The following is a 19,900-nucleotide window of genomic DNA, read 5'->3' as shown; positions in this document are numbered from 1 at the left end:
GGTGGATTCGAACTGTCGACCTTTTGGTTAGCAGCCTGAGCTACTAACAGTAGTAAATACAAACAGTAAAACAGTAATACTAACAGTATTGCAAGAATCAAGTGAAAGAGAAGGGTACTAGTTTTCTAATTCCTTATTCACCCTAAAACAATGTTAGTTCATTATATAGTTTAAAATAAATTCCTCTTTCAAGGGAGTTATTAGGCTTTTTAAAGAATAAAGATATCTTTCATTTTTCCTTTTTGGTTAATTTAATTTTTTTGGTTAATAGAAAATATTAAAAAGTTCCTAAATCTTGAGTTCCCGAGTGCATCCTGAATCACACAGGGCTCCTTGGCTTAGAGATCCCGGACTCATGTATCACAAGTACCTGAAAAACGCTCATGGTGATGCCACTGGGGTGTAAGGAAGTGTCATTTGCTTGCTGAACCACTTCAAAGGTACTGAGGGAGGAGAGGCTTGTCTAGGTGGGGTACAAATGGATGCCATTCCATTGACAAGACAGGAGACTCCCCTCAGAGTGGATGAGTGACAATCAACTGTATTCATTAGAGAAACTGGGGAAGTATCTAATACTTCATATATAATTTTGGGTATTCCCAAATCAATATTCATTGAGGAAGGGGAGGGGTGGGATTGGGAAACAAGAATCATTACTTCAAGATTTTCTCTTGAGTAAAATCTATGTAAGATTTCCATGTCAGAATTTCTTGGGAGAAGCTTAAGGTTTTAGGTCTGGAAACAACCTAAGATGTCATCTAGCTATTCCAACCTCCTTAGCTTTTTTTAAGACAAGGAAACAGGTTCATCAAAGTTAGATGATTTGCCCCCATTAGTGGAAGAGCCTGGACTAAAATCCAAGTATAAAAGACTTCTGATATTCGTGAATCTATGAATTCATGGCCTGCCTGGATTTTGTGTGTTTATTTTAGTCAACTGGGTCAATCAATATCAGGTTTTGTAGATGGATCTTGGCTGAAAATAGAGAATGCCAGAAAGATGTTTACCTGTGTTTTATTGACTATGCAAAGGCATTTGACTGTGTGGATCATAACAAATTATAGGTAACATTGCAAAGAGTGGAAATTTCAGAACACTTCATTGTACTCATGAGGAACCTGTACATAGACCAAAAATAATCCTTCAGACAGAACAAGAGGATACTTTGTGTCTTAAAATCAGGAAAGGTGTGCATCAGGGTTCAATCTGTATGCTGAGCAAATAATTTGAAAAGCTGAACTATATGAAGAAGAATGTGGCATCAGGATTGCAGGAAGACTCATTAAGAACAACCTGTGAGATGCAGATGACAACCTTGCTTGCTGAAAGCGAAGAGAATTTGAATCACTTACTGATGAAAATCAAAGACTACAGCCTTCAGTATGGATTACACCTCAACAAAGAAAACAAAAATTCTCACAACTGGACCAACAAGCAACATTATGATAAACAGAGAAAAGATTGAAGATGTCCAGGATTTCATGTTACTTGGATCCACAATCAATACCCATGACAGCAGCAGTCAAGAAAGCAAAGGACGCATTACATTGGACAAATCTGCTGCAGAAGACCTCTTTAAAATGTTAAAATGCAAAGATGTCACTTTAAGGACTAAGGTGCACCCAACCCAAGCCATGATATATTTTCAGTTGCCCCACATGCATGCAAAAGCTGGACAATGAATAAGGAAGACCGAAGAAGAACTGATCACTTTGAATTATGGTTTTGGTGAAGAATATTGAATATACCATGGTCTGCCCAAAGAACAAGCAAATCTGTCTTGGAAGAAGTACAGCCAGTATGCTCCTTAGAAGCAAGGAAGGCGAGACTTTGTCTCACATACTTAGGACATGTTATTAGGAGGGACCAGTACCTGGAGAAGGACATCACGCTTGGTAACCTGGAGAGTCAGCAAAAAAGAGGAAGACCCTCAATGAGATGGACTGATGCAGTGGCAGCAACCAAAGGGTCATGCATAATGATCGTGAGGACGGCACGGCACTGGGCAGTGTTTCGTTCTGTTGTACGTAGGGTCACTGTGAGTCGGAACTGACTTGACAGCACCTAACAACAAGAGAGCTTGGCTAAGAATTCTTGGAATGTTCTAGATAAGGTGGCAAATATATATTTTATAAGGCCAAGCATAATAGAAATATTTTTATTTTTTCAGTTCAGTTAGCCTGGGGATGAGAGGAGCATTAGATGATTAGAGTAGCCAAGATTACAGCTACTAGTTCCCTGATCTCTCTAGTCTCCTGTGCTGATTCCTCTTCTACATGCTATTTAAGCATGTCTGTTTCCCCAGAGTTTTGTCACTGGTCCATTATCCTTAACGTAAGTAAAATCCCCATGGCTTCAACATCAAAAACTCCCACATGCGTATTTCCAGCCGTGCGAGTTTCTCCCAAACTCCAACTGTCTCTTAGACATATACATTTGTGGTTTGGCATGTAAAAGGTTTTTTTTTTTAATGTTTTACAGTCCAGTCTAATCTTTGTCCAAAGAGTTTGTTTCAGGAACGGTTTTAGTTCTGGGTTAACAGAGAGGCTGTGGGCCATGCTTTCGAGGGTTACTCTAGTCTAAGTCAGACCATTAAGTCTGGTCTTTTTGCTAGAATTTAAGTTCTGTACCACACTTTTCTCCTAGTCCATCACGGACTTTCTCTTTTGTTCCCTGTCAGGGCAGTCATTGGTGGTAGCCAGGAACCATCTAGTTCTTCTGGTCTTGTTACCACAATTTCATGAGTTAGAGCCGCCTGAGGCAAATACCCAGTTCTTGAGACAGGGGTGAGGTGGGTAGCAAGAGCTTTATTAGATATACCAGTATATGGAGACAGAGGGGAATGATCTCCTCCTAAAGTCGTCTGTCTCACCAGACTACCGATGGGTTCAAGTTATTAAGGGAAAAGGGGCCATAAGTTTTAGGAACTTATGGAATGTGCACTCTCTTTCTTCTGTTTGGTTTTGGTGGTTGTATCTCAAACTTGTTGATGTTTTCCTGCCATTATCCCATCAGCTCAGGGGGTAGCTGGTGCCATCCTTCGTCTTATTTGACAGGCTTAGATCAATACCGCTTGTTTTCCACAGTCTTAGAGGAAACATTGGTTAACACTTAACCATTTGGGGAGCTAACATCAGGACCTTACGTGGAGGCAGGGATGGGCTGGGGAGGGAAAGGAGAGAAAGAAGAAAGAAGGAGGGGAAAAAAATTGGCTCAGGTACTGTTCAAGATATGGCTGAGTAGTCTGTTTCAGTCTCAGGCTCATGGAGTCTCTGGTTTATGTGGCCCTTTTGTCTCTTGGGCTAATATTTTCTTTATATCTTTGGTGTTTCTCCTTCTCCTTTACTCCAGGTGGATTGGGACCAATTGATGCATCTTAGATGGCCACTTGTAAGCTTGTCCCCAGATGCCACTCACCAAAGTGGGATGCAGAACATTTTCTTAATAAACTTTGTTATGCCAGTTGACCTAGATGTCCCCCAAAACCGTGGTCCCTGGACCCCCACCCCTACTACTCTGTCCCTCAAAGGGTTTGGCTGTGTTCAGGAAATAGCTTTTGGTTTAGACCAGTTGTGCTGACTTCACCTGTATTGTGTGTTGTGCTTCCCTTCACCTAAAATAATTCTTATCTACTATCCAGTTCCTCCACGTGTCTGTCAGCTTGTCTTACTGTGGGGGCTTGCGTGTTGCTGTGATGCTGGAAGCTATGCCACCGGTATTCAGATACCAGCAGGGTCACCCATGGAGGACAGGTTTCAGCTGAGCTTCCAGACTAAGACAGACTAGGAAGAAGGAACCAGCAGTCTACATCTCAAATGCATTAGCCACTGAAAACCTTATGAATAGCAGTGGAACATTGTCTGATATAGTGCTGGAAGATGAGCCCCCCAGGTTGGAAGGCACTCAAAAGATGACTGGGGAAGAGCTGCCTCCTCAAAGTAGAGTCGACCTTAATGACGTGGATGGAGCAAAGCTTTCGGGACCTTCATTTGCTCATACGGCACGACTCGAAATGAGAAGAAACAGCTACAAACATCCATTAATAATTGGAATCTGGACTGTATGAAGTATGAATCTAGGAAAATTGGAAATCGTCAAAAATGAAATGGAACACACAAACATCGATATCCTAGGCATTAGTGAGCTGAAATGGACTGGTATTGGCCATTTTGAATTGGACAATCATATAGTCTACTATGCTGGGAATGACAACTCGAAGAGGAATGGTGTTGCATTCATCGTCAAAAAGAGTGTTTCAAGATCTATCCTGAAGTACAACACTGTCAGTGATAGGATAATATCCATACTCCTACAAGGAAGACCAGTTAATATGACTGTTATTCAAATTTACACACCAACCACTAGGGCCAAAGATGAAGAAATAGAAGATTTTTATCAGCTGCTACAGTCCGAAATTGATCGAACATGCAACCAAGATGCATTGATAATTACTGGCGATTGGAATGCAAAAGTTGAAAAGAAAGAAGGATCAGTAGTTGGAAAATACGCCCTTGGTAATAGAAACAATGCCGGAGATCGAATGATAGATTTTCGCAAGACCAATGACTTCTTCATTGGAAATACCTTCTTTCACCAACACAAACAGCGACTATACACATTTTTATACACATGGACTTCTCCAGATGGAACACACAGAAATCAAATTTACTACATCTGTGGAAAGAGACAATGGAAAACTCAATATCACCAGTCAGAACAAGGCTGGGGCTGACTGTGGAACAGACCATAAATTGCTCATATGCAAGTTCAAGCCAAAACTGAAGAAAATCAGAGCAAGTCCATGAGAGCCAAAATATGACCTTAAGTATATCCCACCTGAATTTACAGACCATCTCAAGAACAGATTTGATGCATTGAACACTAATGAGCGAAGACCAGGTGAGCTGTGGAATGGCATCAAGGACAGCTTGCATGAAGAAAGCAAAGGTCACTGAAAAGACAGGAAAGAAAGAAAAGACCAAGATGGATGTCAGAGAAGACTCTGAAACTTGCTCTTGAGCGTCGAACAGCTAAAGCAAAAGGAAGAATTGATGAAGTAAAAGAGCTGAACAGAAGATTTCAAAAGGCCTCTTGAGAAGACAAAGTAAAATATTATAATGACATGTGCAAAGAGCTGGAGATGAAAAACCAAAAGGGAAGAACATGCTCAGCGTTTCTCAAGCTGAAAGAACTGAAGAAAAAATTCATGGCTCAGGTTGCAGTAGTGAAGGATTCCATGGGGAAAATATTAAATGACCCAGGAAGCATCAAAAGAAGATGGAAGGAATATACAGAGTCATTATACCAAAAAAGAATTAGTTGCTGTTCAACCATTTCAAGAGGTGGCATATGATCAGGAACCGATGGTACTGAAGGTAGAAGTCCAAGCTGCTCTGAAGGCATTGGTGAAAAACAAGGCTCCAGGAATTGATGGAATATCAATTTAGATGTTTCAACAAATAGATGAAGCGCTGGAGGTGCTCACTCATCTATGCCAAGAAATATGGAAGACAGCTTCCTGGCCAACTGACTGGAAAAGATCCATATTTATGCCTATTCCCAAGAAAGGTGACCCAACTGAATGTGGAAATTATAGAACAATACCATTAATATCACACGCAAGCAAAATTTTGCTGAAGATCATTCAAAAACGGCTGCAGCAGTATATCAACAGGGAACTGCCAGAAATTCAGGCTGGTTTCAGAAGAGGACGTGGAACCAGGGATATCATTGCTGATGTCAGATGAATCCTGGCTGAAAGCAGAGAATACCAGAAGGATGTTTACCTCTGTTTTATTGACTATGCAAAGACATTCGACTGTGTGGATCATAACAAACTGTGGATAACATGGCAAAGAATGGGAATTCCAGAACACTTAATTGTGTTCATGAGGAACCTTTACATAGATCAAAAGGCAGTTGTTTGGACAGAACGAGGGGATACCGATTGGTTTAAAGTCAGGAAAGGTGTGCGTCAGGGTTGTATTCTTTCACCATAACTATTTAATCTACATGATGAACAAATAATCCAAGAAGCTGGAAAACGGGGCATCAGGATTGGAGGAAGATTCATTAACAAACTGCGTTATGCAGATGACACAACCTTGCTTGCTGAAAGTGAAGAGGACTTGAAGCACTTACTAATGAAGATCAAAGACCACAGACTTCAGTATAGACTGCACCTCAACATAAAGAAAACAAAAATCCTCACAACTGGGCCAATGAGCAACATCATGATAAACGGGGAAAAGATTAAAATTGTCAAGGATTTCGTTCCACTTGGATCCACAATCAACAGCCATGGAAGCAGCAGTCAAGAAATCAAAAGACGCATTGCATTGGGTAAATCTGCTGCAAAGGACCTCTTCCAAGTGTTGAAGAGCAAAGACGTCACCCTGAAGACTAAGGTGCGCCTGACCCAAGCCATGGTATTTTCAATTGCACCATATGCATGTGAAAGCTGGACAATGAATAAGGAAGACCGAAGAAGAGTTGACGCTTTTGAATTGTGGTGTTGGCGAAGAATATTGAATATACCATGGACTGCCAAAAGAAAGAACAAATCTGTCTTGGAAGAAGTGCGGCCAGAATACTCCTTAGAAGCAAGGATGGCGAGATTGCGTCTTACATACTTTAGGCATGTTGTCGGGAGGGATGAGTCCCTCCAGAAGGACATCATGCTTGGCAGAGTACAGGGTCGGCCGAAAAGAGGAAGACCCTCAATGAGGAGGATTGACACAGTGGCTGCAACAATGAGCTCAAGCATAACAACGTTTGTAAGGATGGCGTAGGACCAGGCAGTGTTTCGTTCTGTTGTGCATAGGGTCGCTATGAGTCGGAACCGACTCGATGGCACCTAACAACAGCAACAATCTAGTTAGTGAATTCCCCTCTCAATCCCTCCCCACCCTCATAACCATCAAAGAATGTTTTCTTCTGTTTAAACTTTTTCTTCAGTTCTTATAATAGTGGTTTCATACAGTATTTGTCCTTTTGCAACTGACTAATTTCACTCACCATAATGCCTTCCAGATTCATCCATGTTGTGAGACATTTTGAGGATTCATCATTGTTTTTTATCATTGTGTAGTATTCCATTGTACGTGTATACCACAATTTGTTTATTCATTCATCTGTTGATGGGCACCTACGTTTTTTCCATCTTTTTGCTATTGTGAACAGTGCTGCAGTGAACATGGGTGTGCATATATTTATTCGTGTGAGAGCTCTTATTTCTCTAGGATATATTCCAAGGAATGGAATTGCTAGATCCTATGGTACTCCCATTTCTAGCTTTTTAAGAAAGCCAAATTGATTTCCAAAGTGGTTGTACCATTTTACATTCCAACCAACAGTGTGTAACTATTCCAGCCTCTCCACAACCTCTCCAACATTTATTATTTTGTGTTTTTGGATTAGTGCTAGCCTCATTGGGGTGAGATGGTATCCCACTGTAATTGTGATTTGCATTTCTCTAATGGCTAATGGTCATGAGCATTTCCTCATCTATCTGTTAGCCACCTCAATGTCTTCTTTGTTGAAACGTCTGTTCAATTCTTTGCCCATTTTCTCATTGTTTTTTTTTGTCTTTTGTTGTTGAGGCTTTGCAGTATTTTGTAGATTTTAAAGATTTCACCCTGATTGGATATGTCATAGTCAAATTTTTTTCCCAGTCTGTAGGTTGTCTTTTTACTCTTTTGGTGAAGTCTTTTGATGAGCATAAGTGTTTGATTTTTAGGAGCTCCCAATTTTCTAGTTTCTCTTCTGGTGTTTGTTCATTGTTAGTTATGGTTTGTATTCTGTTTATGCCATGTATTAGGGCTCCTAGCGTTGTCCGAATTTTTTCTTCCATGATTTTTATTGTTTTAGATTTTATATTTAGGTCTTTGATCCATTTTGAGTTAGTTTTTGTACATGCTGTGAGGTATGGGTTTTGTTTCATTTTTTTGCAGATGTAAATCCTGTTATGCCAGCAACATATCTTAAAGAGATGGTCTTTTCCTCATTTAACAGACTTTGGGTCTTTGTCAAATATTATCTTCTCATTGGTGGATGAATTTAGATCTGTATTCTCAATTATCTTCCATCGATCTGTGTATCTTTTGTGCCAGGAGCAGGCTGTTTTGACCACTGTGGCAGTATAATAGGTTCTAAAATCAGGTAGTGTGAGGCCTCGCACTTTGTTCTTCTTCAGTAATGCCTTACTTATCTGGGGCCTCTTCCCTTTCCATATGATGTTGGTGATTTGTTTCTCCATCTCATTAAAAAACGTCATTGAAATTTGAATAGGGATTGCATTGTATCTATAGATCACTTTGGGCAGAATTGACATTTTCACAATGTTGAGTCTTCTTATCCATGAGCAAGATATGTTTTTCCACTTATGTAGGTCTCTTTTGGTTCCTTGCAGTAGTGTCTTGTAGTTTTCTTTGTATGGGTCTTTTACATCTCTGGTTATATTTATTCCTAAGTATTTTATCTTCTTGGGGGCTATTATAAATGGTATTTATTTGGTGATTTCCTCTTCAAAGTTCTCTTGTTGGTGTAGAAGAATCCAACACATTTTGTATGTTTATCTTGTAACTTGATACTTTGCTGAAATCTTCCAGTAGCTTTCTCGTGGATTTTTTGGGATTTTCTCTGTATAAAATCATATCATCTGCAAATAGGAATACTTTACTTCTTCCTTACCAATTTGGATACCCTTTATTTCTTTTTCTAGCCTAATTTCTCTAGCTAGGACCTCCAGCACAATGTTGAATAAGAGTGGTGATAAAGGGCATCCTTCTCTGGTTCCCATTCTCCAGGGGAATGCTTTCAGGCTGTCTCCATTTAGAATGATGTTGGCTATTGACTTTGTATAAATGCCCTTTATTATGTTCAGGGATTTCCCTTCTATTCCTATTTTGCTGAGAGTTTTTATCATGAATGGGTGTTTAACTTTGTCAAATGCCTTTTCTGTGTCAATTGATAAGATCGTGTGGTTCTTATCTTTTGTTTTATTCATGAGATGGATTACATTGATTGTTTTTGTAATGTTGAACTATCCCTGCATACCTGGTATGAATCCCACTTGGTCATGGTGAATTATTTTTTTGATATGTTGTTGAATTCTATTGGCTAGGATTTTGTTGAGGATTTTTTCATCTATGTTCATGAGGGATATCGGTTTGTAATTTTCTTTTATTCTGGTGTCTTTACTGGTTTTGGTATCAGGGTTATGCTGGCTTCATAGAATGTGTTCAGGAGTATCCCATCCTTTCTATGCCCTGAAATACTTTTAATAGTGGTAGTGTTAACTCTTCTCTGAAAGTTTGATAGAATTCTCCAGCGAAGCCATCAGGGCCAGGGCTTTTTTTTTTATTGGGAGTTTTTTAATTACCTCTTCAGTCTCTTCTTTTGTTACAAGTTTATTTAGCTTTTCTACTTCTGTTTTTGTTAGTTTAGGTAGGTAATGTGTTTCTAGAAATTTGTCCATTTCCTCTAGGTTTTCGAATGTGTTGGCATACAATTTTTCATAGTATTCTGATTCTTTTAATTTCAGTTGGATCTATCGTGATATTGCCCATCTCATTTCTTATTCAGATTATTTGTTTCCTTTCCTGTTTTTCATTCATCAGTTTGGTCAATGGTTTGTTGATTTTGTTGATTTTTTCCAAAAACCAGATTTTGGTTTTGTTAACTCTTTCAATTGTTTTTCTATTCTTATTTCTGCTCTGATTTTTATTATTTCCTTTCTTCTGGTGTCTAAGGACTTCTTTTGCCACTCTCTATTTGTTCAAACTGTAGGGTTAATGTTTTGATTTTGACCCTTTCCTCTTTTTAGGTAGGTGCATTTATTTCTATAAATTGACCTCTGAGCACTGCTTCTGCTGTGTTCCAAACATTCTGGTAGGATGTTTTTTCATTGCCATTTGATTCTATGAATTTCTTGATTCCATCTTTGATTTCTGCTGGCCTAGTAGTTTTCGAGCAAGGTGTTGTTCAGTTTCCATGTATTTGATTTTTTTTGTTGCTTTTTCTGTTATTGATTTATACTTTTTTGGCTTTGTGGCCAGAAAAGATGCTTTGTAATAGTTTGATGTTTTGGATTCTGTTAAAGCTTGCTTTGTGGCCTAATATGTCATCCATTCTACAGAATGTTCCATGTGCATTGCAAAAGAAAGTCTAATTGGCTACTGTTTAGTGGAGTGTTCTGTATATGACTATGAGATCAACGTGTGGATTGTGGCATTTAGATCTTCCATGGCTTTACTGAGCTTCTTTCTGCATGTTCTGTCCTTCCTCTAAAGTGGTGTATTGAAGTCTCCTACTGTTATTGTGGAGCTGTCTATTTGTCACATAAAATTTAAGTCCAAAATGGAATGCTTTCTTACAGCATTATTCCCTCCCTAATAACGGCAGTTTAACACATTAAACCCAGTGCCATCGAGTCGATTCTGACTCATAGTGACCCTATAGGACAGAGTAGAACTGCTCCATAGAGTTTCCAAGGAGCACCTGACGGATTCGAACTGCTGACCCTTTGGTTAGCAGCCATAGCACTTAACCACTACCCCACCAGGGTTTCCATTAACACGTTAGAAACCTTGAATTCATTTTGTACTTTTTAAAAAAAAATTTTGTTGTGCTTTAAGTGAAAGCTTACAAATCAAGTCAGACTCTCATACAAAAAATTTATAAACACCTTGCTATATATTCCTAATTGCTCTCCCCCTAATGAGACAGCATATTCCTTTCCTCCTCTATTTTTTTTGAGTCCATTTGGCCAGCTTCTGACCCTCTCTATCCTCTCATCTCCCCTTTAGACAGGAGATGCCAAGATAGTCTTATGTGTCTACTTGATCCAAAAAGCTCATTCTTCACCAATATCATTGTCTAGCCCATAGTCTAGTCCAATCCCTGTCTAAAGAGTTAGCTTTAGGAATGGTTCCTGTCTTGGGCTAACAGAAGGTCTGGCGATCATGACCTCCAGGGTCATTCTAGTCTCAATCAGACCATTAAGTCTTGTCTTTTTATGAGAATTTGGGGTCTGCATCCCACTGCTCTCCTGCTCCCTTAGGGGTTCTTTGTTGTCTTCCCTGTCATCGGTTGTAGCTGACACCATCTAGTTCTTCTGGTCTCAGGCTGATTTAGTCTTTGGTTTATGTGGCCCTTTAAAAATATGGAATACTTCACAAATTTGCATGTCATCCTTGCACAGGGGCCATGCTAATCTTTGTATCATTCCAATTTTAGTGTATGTGCTGCCAAAGCAAGCTCAACTTCTTTTCTCTTACTGCTCTCATGGAAGTAGTCATTAAACATCGTCAATTCTGCCCCCAAAAAGTCTCTGAAATGTATATTCCCCAGTTCCTCCAGTTATTCTCCCTCCTCCTCTCCCCTCCCCTGCCAAAATCTCACTTCCCTTGCATAAGATTTTCCATTAATTCCCCATTAGTCACAAGATTCCTTAACTTTCCCAACAAAGCTTTTTATTCTGGCTTCAACTTTTCTCTCCACCCTGAGCAATAGCCACTTTATTGCTCTCTATTCTCCAGCCACACTGAACTTCTCATGTTTTTTAACAATTATTTCTGGCCCCTTCATACGGCCATTCTTTTGCATATGCCTTTCCTTTTCCCTCAAATGTTCTCTAGAGTAGGGTTTTCCAAACTTTTTTCATAATTAGAATCAGGTGGAGTGTTTGTTAAGCAATACAGTTGCACAGCTGCCCACACTGCTCTCAGGCTCTGATTTAGTCAGTTTGGGATGGGTCCAATGAGCCCTGGCTCAGTGGTTCAAGTGTTTGGCTGCTAACCAAAAGATCAGTGGTTCAAACCTACCAGTCACTCTGTGGGAGAAAAACGTGGCAGTCTGCTCCCATAAAGATTACAGCCTTGGAAACCTATAGGGCAGTTCTACTGTCCTGTTGGGTTGCTATGAGTCAGAATAAACTTGAAGCAAATGAGTTTGGTTTGCAATGGGTCCTGGGAAGCTACATATTTTAACAAGTGCCCTCACATTCATTATTCCTTCATTAGGGAAGTTTGAGAAACCCATCTCTCTCTTACTCTACCTTCAGAGTATAATTCTGTTATCCTTTCATGGGGAAACGTTTCTCTGAATGCCAGGCAGAATTTAGTCCTCCAGAATTTCAGGCATCTGCTTTAGTAGCACTTGTTACACACTTTTATTAGTATCACTAGCCAGGTGGCATTATCATTTACCTGACAAAAAAATCTTCAGTGATTTCTATTAGCTACATAATTAAGTCTTCACTCAAGTCAATTCAGCAAATGTTTGAGCATCTACTATATATTAGACACTATTCTTGGTCTCATGTAGAATTGAATAAGACAAGGTCCCCGAACAAAAGGAACTCAAAGAGTCTAAGTAGGAATGCCTCTGTTTAGCATTTAAGTCCTTCAGTATCTTGGCCCCACCTTCCTTTCTCTCATGGTGACCCCAAGTGTGTGGAGTAGAAATGCTCCATAGAGTTTCCAAGGCTGTGAACTTTCAGAAGCAGATTGCCAGGCCTGTCTCCCAAGGATTCTCTGGGTGGGCTCAAACCACCAATTTTCAGCTAGTAATCAAATGCTTAACCATTTACACCACCCAAACTAGATGGCAACTAACAAAAACAACAACCTTTCTCTTACTCTCTCTCAGAGGCCTCTTCATACTCTAAGCCCCCAATAGCACATGTGGAATACTTTTCTCTCCCCTTTTGATCTATTTCATTTCTGTGTTTTTTTTTAGCATTTAGAATTCAATAGATTTTCCATTGATTCTCTATTATTCACAGGATTCCTTAACTTCCCCAGTAAAGCTCTTCAGTCTGGCCTCAACTTTTCTCTCTAACCTGAGCGATAACCACTTTTCCTCGGGCTCCCTACTCTCCAGACCACACTGAACTTCTCACTACTCGGGAAATTCTTCTTTGTTCTCCTTGACTAGGACAAATCCTGCTGTTATTATGGTAACTCTGTATTATCTTCAAAACATTCGTCTAAGATTCAGTTTCGTATTTGTTTATATGCTTCTTTGATTAATGTTTGTCTCACTCACTAAGCTGTAAGCTCCATGATGGCAGGAGCCATATCTGTTTTTGTTGTCCATTGTATTATAATTGCCTTGAGCCTACTTTTCAGGTGCTTAACAAATATTTATTAAATTAATGAATGAAAAAAAGTCTTAATTTTCCTATGTACTGGTCAAGTTGAATTACTGTAGGTTTTCTATACATGCCCCTGGTTTCCTCACCTCTGTGTCTTTGCGGTATCAAACTCCCTCTTATCCTTGAGTTCAAATTCAAATTTCATCTCCCAGGGCTTGCCCTCATTCCTCCTGCTGTAAAGGAGTTACCCCTCCTGGACTCCCATTACATTTTACGTGTGCCTCTTTATTAAACTTAATTATTTCTAACTTTTATTATAACTATTATTAAGCATCTCCTCTCCCTTACTGGGCTATAAGCACTCTATTGGCTGGTGAATGTTTTATTCATCACTGTAAATTATTCCAATCTACTATGATGTCATTAGGCCTCATAATAGACATTCGATAAAATGTATGAGACAAATGACTGTAATTTATATTTTTGTTTCATATCTGATGAGACAAAGTAATTTAGAATGAAAATGTGATCACAATTTAAACGTCTGAAAGCATAATATTCCTGCATATCTGAGGGAATATGAACACAGGACAAATATACAAGAATGCTAACAGCTGAACTCCTTGTTATAGCCCAGATGGAAAACAAACAAAATTCTTATCAATAGTAGAAAAGATAACCAAATTATGGTATAGTCCAACAATGGCATATTTTACCACAATGAAAATGAATGAACATTAATTGATGAATCTTAAAAATACAATGCTGTGTAGAAAAACAAAACACAAAAGAATACATATCATCCATTCCATTTATAGAGTTCAAAAAGGCAGAAGTAATTACATTGTTTAGGGATCTATACATAATGGTGTACATATAAAGGAAAACAAGAAAATAGTTACCGTGAAATTCAGAAGAGTGATTACCTGAGGAGGGAATAAAGAGGGCTTTTTGATTGAGAAGGGATACCTGGAGTGGTAGGAAGGCTTCTGTGATGTTGGCAGTGTCCTATTTTGTGACCGGAGATGTTTTCTTTACACCTCTGTTAATTTGTCTGTATGTTTATGCACTTTTCTGTAAATTTTAAATATTTTACAGTGAAAATGTTTCTTTAAAGGCAATGTGCTAAAGAATAGATAAAAGTGTGGTACAATTAGGTATGGCACTGGGGAATTAAATTTTACTCCATCCAATTTTGTAAGATTTTTAAAATCTTACTCATGACATCTGTTTGTTGTAATGATGTCCTATTCTACTTCTTAACTGGTTATAATTGGAATTAAATTTGGCTTGAATTTTCTGGTAATATAAAAAGATATGATTAAAAACATAAACTTAGTCACTGTAGTTATCCTTAGGGTAACTCTTTTTAAAAAAGAAATCATATTACTTAATAATAACATTCAGAATTTTTATTTATGACTGAAAAATTTAGCCCAGCCAAATCTCAATATACCTGCAGGTCTGTGAGAGTGAATATAATTAGTTATTGTTGTGAGTCCTTGAGTTTTGGGTTGGCTTGTGACATAGCATCATCATGGTAATAACTGACTAATTTATAGGGAATAAATAAAATAACTAAAAAGTGAGATATTCCATAATTTACATGACAAATAAAAATATTTCTCTTTTCTGAATATCAGTTTATCTTGCTCACTATGCTGTGAATCAGATATAAAACATTCTAAATCAAACTTTAATAATAACAACTAAAATTCTTTGAGTACTTATTATGTGCCAGGCACTTAAATGGATTATTTAATTTGATTTTCATAACACCACATTGTGATATATACTGTTAAAAGTAGCTGGGCACCATCCAGCTCTTCTGTCTCACGGTAAAGGAGGCAGTTGTTCATGGAGGCAATTGGACACATTCCATATTATCCTCCTATTCCTGATTCACCTTTTTCTTCCATTGCTCCAGGTGAATAGAGACCAGTTGTGCCTTGGATAGCCGCTTGCAAGCTTTAAGACCCTAGGCCTACACAACGAACTAGGAGGGAAGACAGAAGCACTACGCACATTATTAGGCCAATTAACTGGGATGGCTCATGAAAATGACCCTAAACCTCCAAAAGAAGGAAACAAATCCCATGAAGTGTTTGGATGTAAAATAAATAGCCTCAGCAGCTACTCTTTTTTTTTTTCTTTTGTCTTTGTTGTGAGTATATCTATCACACAACTTTTGCCAATTCAACGTTTTACAGGTGTAAAACTTTTTGACAGTTATTGCAATAATCAGCTATGCAATTCTACCCTTAATCAATATGATTTTTCCTTCACCATCAACTCCTTCTTTCTCCCTTCCACCTGCCCACTAATAAACTTTGTAACCACTAATAAACTTAGGTCTCTCTACATTTGCCTTTTCTGATATTTTTATGTAAATGAGGTCATACAGTATTTGTCCTTTTGTGATTGACTTATTTCACTCAGCATAATGCCTTCAAGCTCCATCCATATTGTTACATGTATCAAGACTTCATTTCTCCTGCTGGCTGTATAATATTCCATCGAATATATGTACCACATTTTGTTTACCATTCATCTAGGTTGTTTATCCATTTAGATTGTTTCCAACTTTTGCCTATTGTGAATAGTGCTGCAATGAACATTGGTGTGAAAGTCTCTGTTTGGCAAGGCTACCATTACTGAACATTTTGATCAAAGATTCTATAGAAGAATCCTGATCAAAAGAGGGAAAATGCAGAATAGAATTTCAAATTCTCATGGAATCCAGACCTTCTGGAGCCACAGGAGCTAAATGAATTCCTGAAATTATTGCCTTGAGATAATCTGTAAACCTTAAACCAAAAATATCCCTGAAGTCTTCTTAAAGGCAAACAATAGTTTAGCTTACCTATAAAAGAATGTCTGCCTTGAGCATTGTGCTGTTTCAAGATCTATCTATATGGGATTAAACTGACAACAACTGGAAAGTTTAAATAAGAAACTTAAGGGCAGTGAGTTGATATTAATGGGGGAGGAAAAACTCAGAAAAGGAGAATGAGAATGGTTGTATAACTTGAATGTAATCAATGTCACTGGATTGTTTAACTCATGTATATTTTGCTGTATATATTCTCAATAAAAAAATAAATAAAATTACATAAAAAGATAAATATTGCTTTCATCCCCATTTTATAGACTGGTTTATAATGCCGTAAGTGACTCAACTCCTGCCTTCATCTCCCCAGTATCTAGAACTGCTCTTTCTTTTCACTCTCACTACTGACTTCTTAATTATTTGTACTTACCAGCTATGTTCCCGACTTCATGGACCAGCCCCTTAGTATGGTATACTTCCTCCTCTTTCCAAAATTGCCTGGTTATCTCCTGCTGTCTTTAGCTCTCAGCTCAGAAGTGTCTTACCCAAAAGAGGCTTTAGGGACCTGCTTCAACTTGGATCAGATTCTGTTATATGTTTTAGTTTCCTATTGCAGCTTTAACAAATAACTACAAACTTGGTGGCTTTAAACAATACAAATTCATTATCTTACATATCTAGAAGTCAGAAGTCCTGACATGAAGGTATCAGCAAGGCTGTGTTCTTTCTGGAGGCTGTAGGAGAGAAGCCACATCTTTGTCTTTTCCAGCTTCTAGAGACTGCCTGCATTGAGGGACCTGCTTGTGGCTTCTTCCATCTTCAAGGCCAGCAGGGTAGCGTCTTCAAATCTACCTTCATCTCTCTCTGACTTCTGCTTCCATCATCACATCTCCTTTTCTGACTCTGAACCCCCCACCCCACCCCACTTCCCTTGTGATTATGTTGGGCTGACTTGGATAATCCAAGATAATCTTCCCATTTCAAGTTCTGTAATTTAATGACATAAAAATCTCTTTTGCCATGTAAGATGATAGATTCACAGGTTTCAGGGGACCATTACTCTACCTACATAATATACATATTTCCTGGAAATTTTCATAACACTTACCATAGTTTGCAAGTCTGTATTTGCAGGATTATTGGGAAATATCTTCATTCTGTCCTTTGAGGACAAAGATTGTCTCTTACTATTATATTGCCAGCCGTCTTAGTCATCTAGTGCTGCTATACCAGAAGTACCACAAGTGGATGGCTTTAACAAGGAGAAATTTATTTTCTCACAGTCTAGTAGGCTAGAAGTCCAAATTCAGGTAATCATCTTCAGGGGAAGGCTTTCTCTCTCTGTCAGCTCTGGAGGAAGGTCCTTATCATCAGTCTTGCCTTGGTCTGGGAGCAGCTCAATACAGGAACCTCAGGCCCAAAGGACACTCTCTGCTCCCTACGCTGCTTTCTTGGTGGTATGAAGTTCCCAGCTCTCTGCTTGAGTCTCTTTTCTTTTAACTCTTGTAACATAAAAGGTGGTGCAGGCCACACCCCAGGGAAACTCCCTTTACATTGCATTAGTGATGTGACCTGAGCAAGAGTGTTACATCCCACCCTAATCCTTTTAACCACAGCCAAAGATTATGATTTATAACACACAGGAAAATCACAAAATGGAGCACAACCACACATGGCCTAACCAAGTTGACACATAGTTGGGGGGGACACAGTTCAATCCATTACACCAGCTCATTGTTCAATGTTCTGCACATGGCAAGGTCTCAAAAAAAATTTGTCCAATGCATCAATGATTGAATAAGTCAACATTGACATGCAGCTGCCCCAAAGCTGCTATAATCTAAACTGGCATAAATAAAAATATAATCTTCAGAATATGAAACATCAATAAGGTAGCTTGCTTCACCCTGCTTGAGTGGTCAAAAACACCTGGAATATTGTGTTTGGTTCACACTTCAAGCATGAAAGAAGCAAATTGGGGTACACTTAAAAGACAGCAACAGGACGATGACGCAAAAACATGAGCGTTGATAATGTTTGAGGCTTAATTGGTGGGGATAGGGAAGGGAGTGAAGCAAAGAAAAACCCATCATCAAAACTACAATCACCAATATTATCATAGTAATGGTTGTGTGAGAAGGTCAATGTGGTTGGAGCAGAGTGGACCAGGGATGAATGGTAAGATATGTGGACATGGAGGTACTGGGTGGGGATGGAAGTGGGCTTGAAGACACTGGTGAAGATCTTGGCTTTTAATTGGAGTGAGGTGGGCAGCCCTTGGAAAGTTTAGACCCAGGCTCACTCTGGCTACTCTGTAGGTAGACTGTAGTGATGACAAGATGGTTATGAGGAGGTCGGTTAGAAGTCTACTGTGATAATTTAGGTGAGAGAGCCTGGAGCAGGATGTTGGTAGGTTGTCGGGCTTTTGTAGAAGTTAGAGCTTATAGGATCACTGATGGATTGGATGTGGGGTGAAAAGAGAGGAGCTAAAGATGGCTCAAGGTTTTTGGCTCAAGTAAAGAAAAGCTAGAATTATCCTCAATTGAGAGGAAAAGGAGTTGGTTTGAGGAGAGTGTGTGTTCTTTGACTAGGTACAAAATCTCATGCAGTTGTATCCAGGTATAACGTAATTCTTCAGGCAAGGGAGGGTGTAACAATCAGCTTTGGGAAGAGTTATGGAGGTTATGAAACCCTGGTGGTGTAGTGGTTAAGTGCTACGGCTGCTAACCAAAGGGTCAGCAGTTGAAATCCGCCAGGTGCTCCTTGGAAACTCTATGGGGCAGTTCTACTCTGTCCTATAGAGTCGCTATGAGTCAGAATCGACTCGATGGCACCGGGTTTGGTTTTGGGTTTGGTATATGGAGGTTATACAATAAGGCTGACATTGAAGTAGAGGGCTGCATCTCATTTTATATCTATCACGTGGTTGGTATAGAAAACATTTTACACTTAAACCTGGTAAATCTGAGATTCTTTAACGTCTTTCTGATCAGAGATGAACAGAGATATGAGAAAACATGGATTAAGAGCTTCGAAGACAAAATTCAGGCACAGGTCCCGTATTTCTCCTTTATGAGTTAGGGCAGTATAACTTTTATTGTTGTGAAATTGTTATTTTTCATAATGGCCACTTCTGTGCTCATTTTTGTGATTGAGTATTACAAACAATGCATATTTGGTTCTAAGAAACAGAACTGCTGATGAAAAGAATGTGTACATACTTGTTTAGCTGCTTAATAAATAACTATTTGCTGATGATTTTGCAATATCTTTAAAGGGTAATTCTTCTTCTGTTGCTTTAAACAGTTCATTTGGCATCCTAAAAATGGATGTAATTTCAAGGGGTGGCCAAAATGTATCAATTAGTCTGACATCTAAGTATTTTTACCAGATCTATAAATTTCCAATTTCCTCTGCCATCTTAAACCACGGTAAATCACCCTGAACAAGATCATTCTTTTGAACAGCAGCCTCCTTATTAGCTGAGATCAACTGAGATTAGAAAATGAAAAATACACTAGATGCTGAGAACTCTTTATGTAACCACATTTGTAGGATGAGTATTGAATGAAGATTAATGTGTTATTTTCAGCTTCTAAATCATTGATTTAAAAATGTATTTTCTGTATCCCATTGCTGCACGCAACACTAATATATATTTGAATGGTTTGTTTGCTTGCAAGTATTATCTTTTCCCTACTGAGTTTACGTATTAATGGAAGAGAATGGTTTTTAATTTAAACATATCTTGCTTTGTATACCATCTGTGTTTCTGAAGGTGATCCACACAATAAATTGTGTAAAATTGATTGTTTTTTCCACTGCATTATAAGTTAATGACTAGATTTTTTGTTTTAATTTTCTGATTGATTCTTATTTGCTCTTAGAATAACATACAAGATCCTTAGCGTATTGTGTGGACGTTATATGATCTGGACTCTGCCTACTTTAAAGGTCATGTCATTACACTC

At 38.6% G+C, this 19,900-nt stretch overlaps 1 pseudogene; it reads right to left on the bottom strand.

Moving 5' to 3' along the window:
* Positions 1 to 11,158: 11,158 nt before the first annotated feature.
* Positions 11,159 to 11,258, bottom strand: LOC126059107 (uncharacterized; annotated as a pseudogene).
* Positions 11,259 to 19,900: the final 8,642 nt, after the last annotated feature.

This window comes from Elephas maximus, chromosome 15, assembly GCF_024166365.1.
Source record: "Elephas maximus indicus isolate mEleMax1 chromosome 15, mEleMax1 primary haplotype, whole genome shotgun sequence".
NCBI lineage: Eukaryota > Metazoa > Chordata > Mammalia > Proboscidea > Elephantidae > Elephas > Elephas maximus.
Note: the sequence above shows the minus strand (reverse complement) of the source record. Positions and strands in the feature narration are given on the sequence as shown.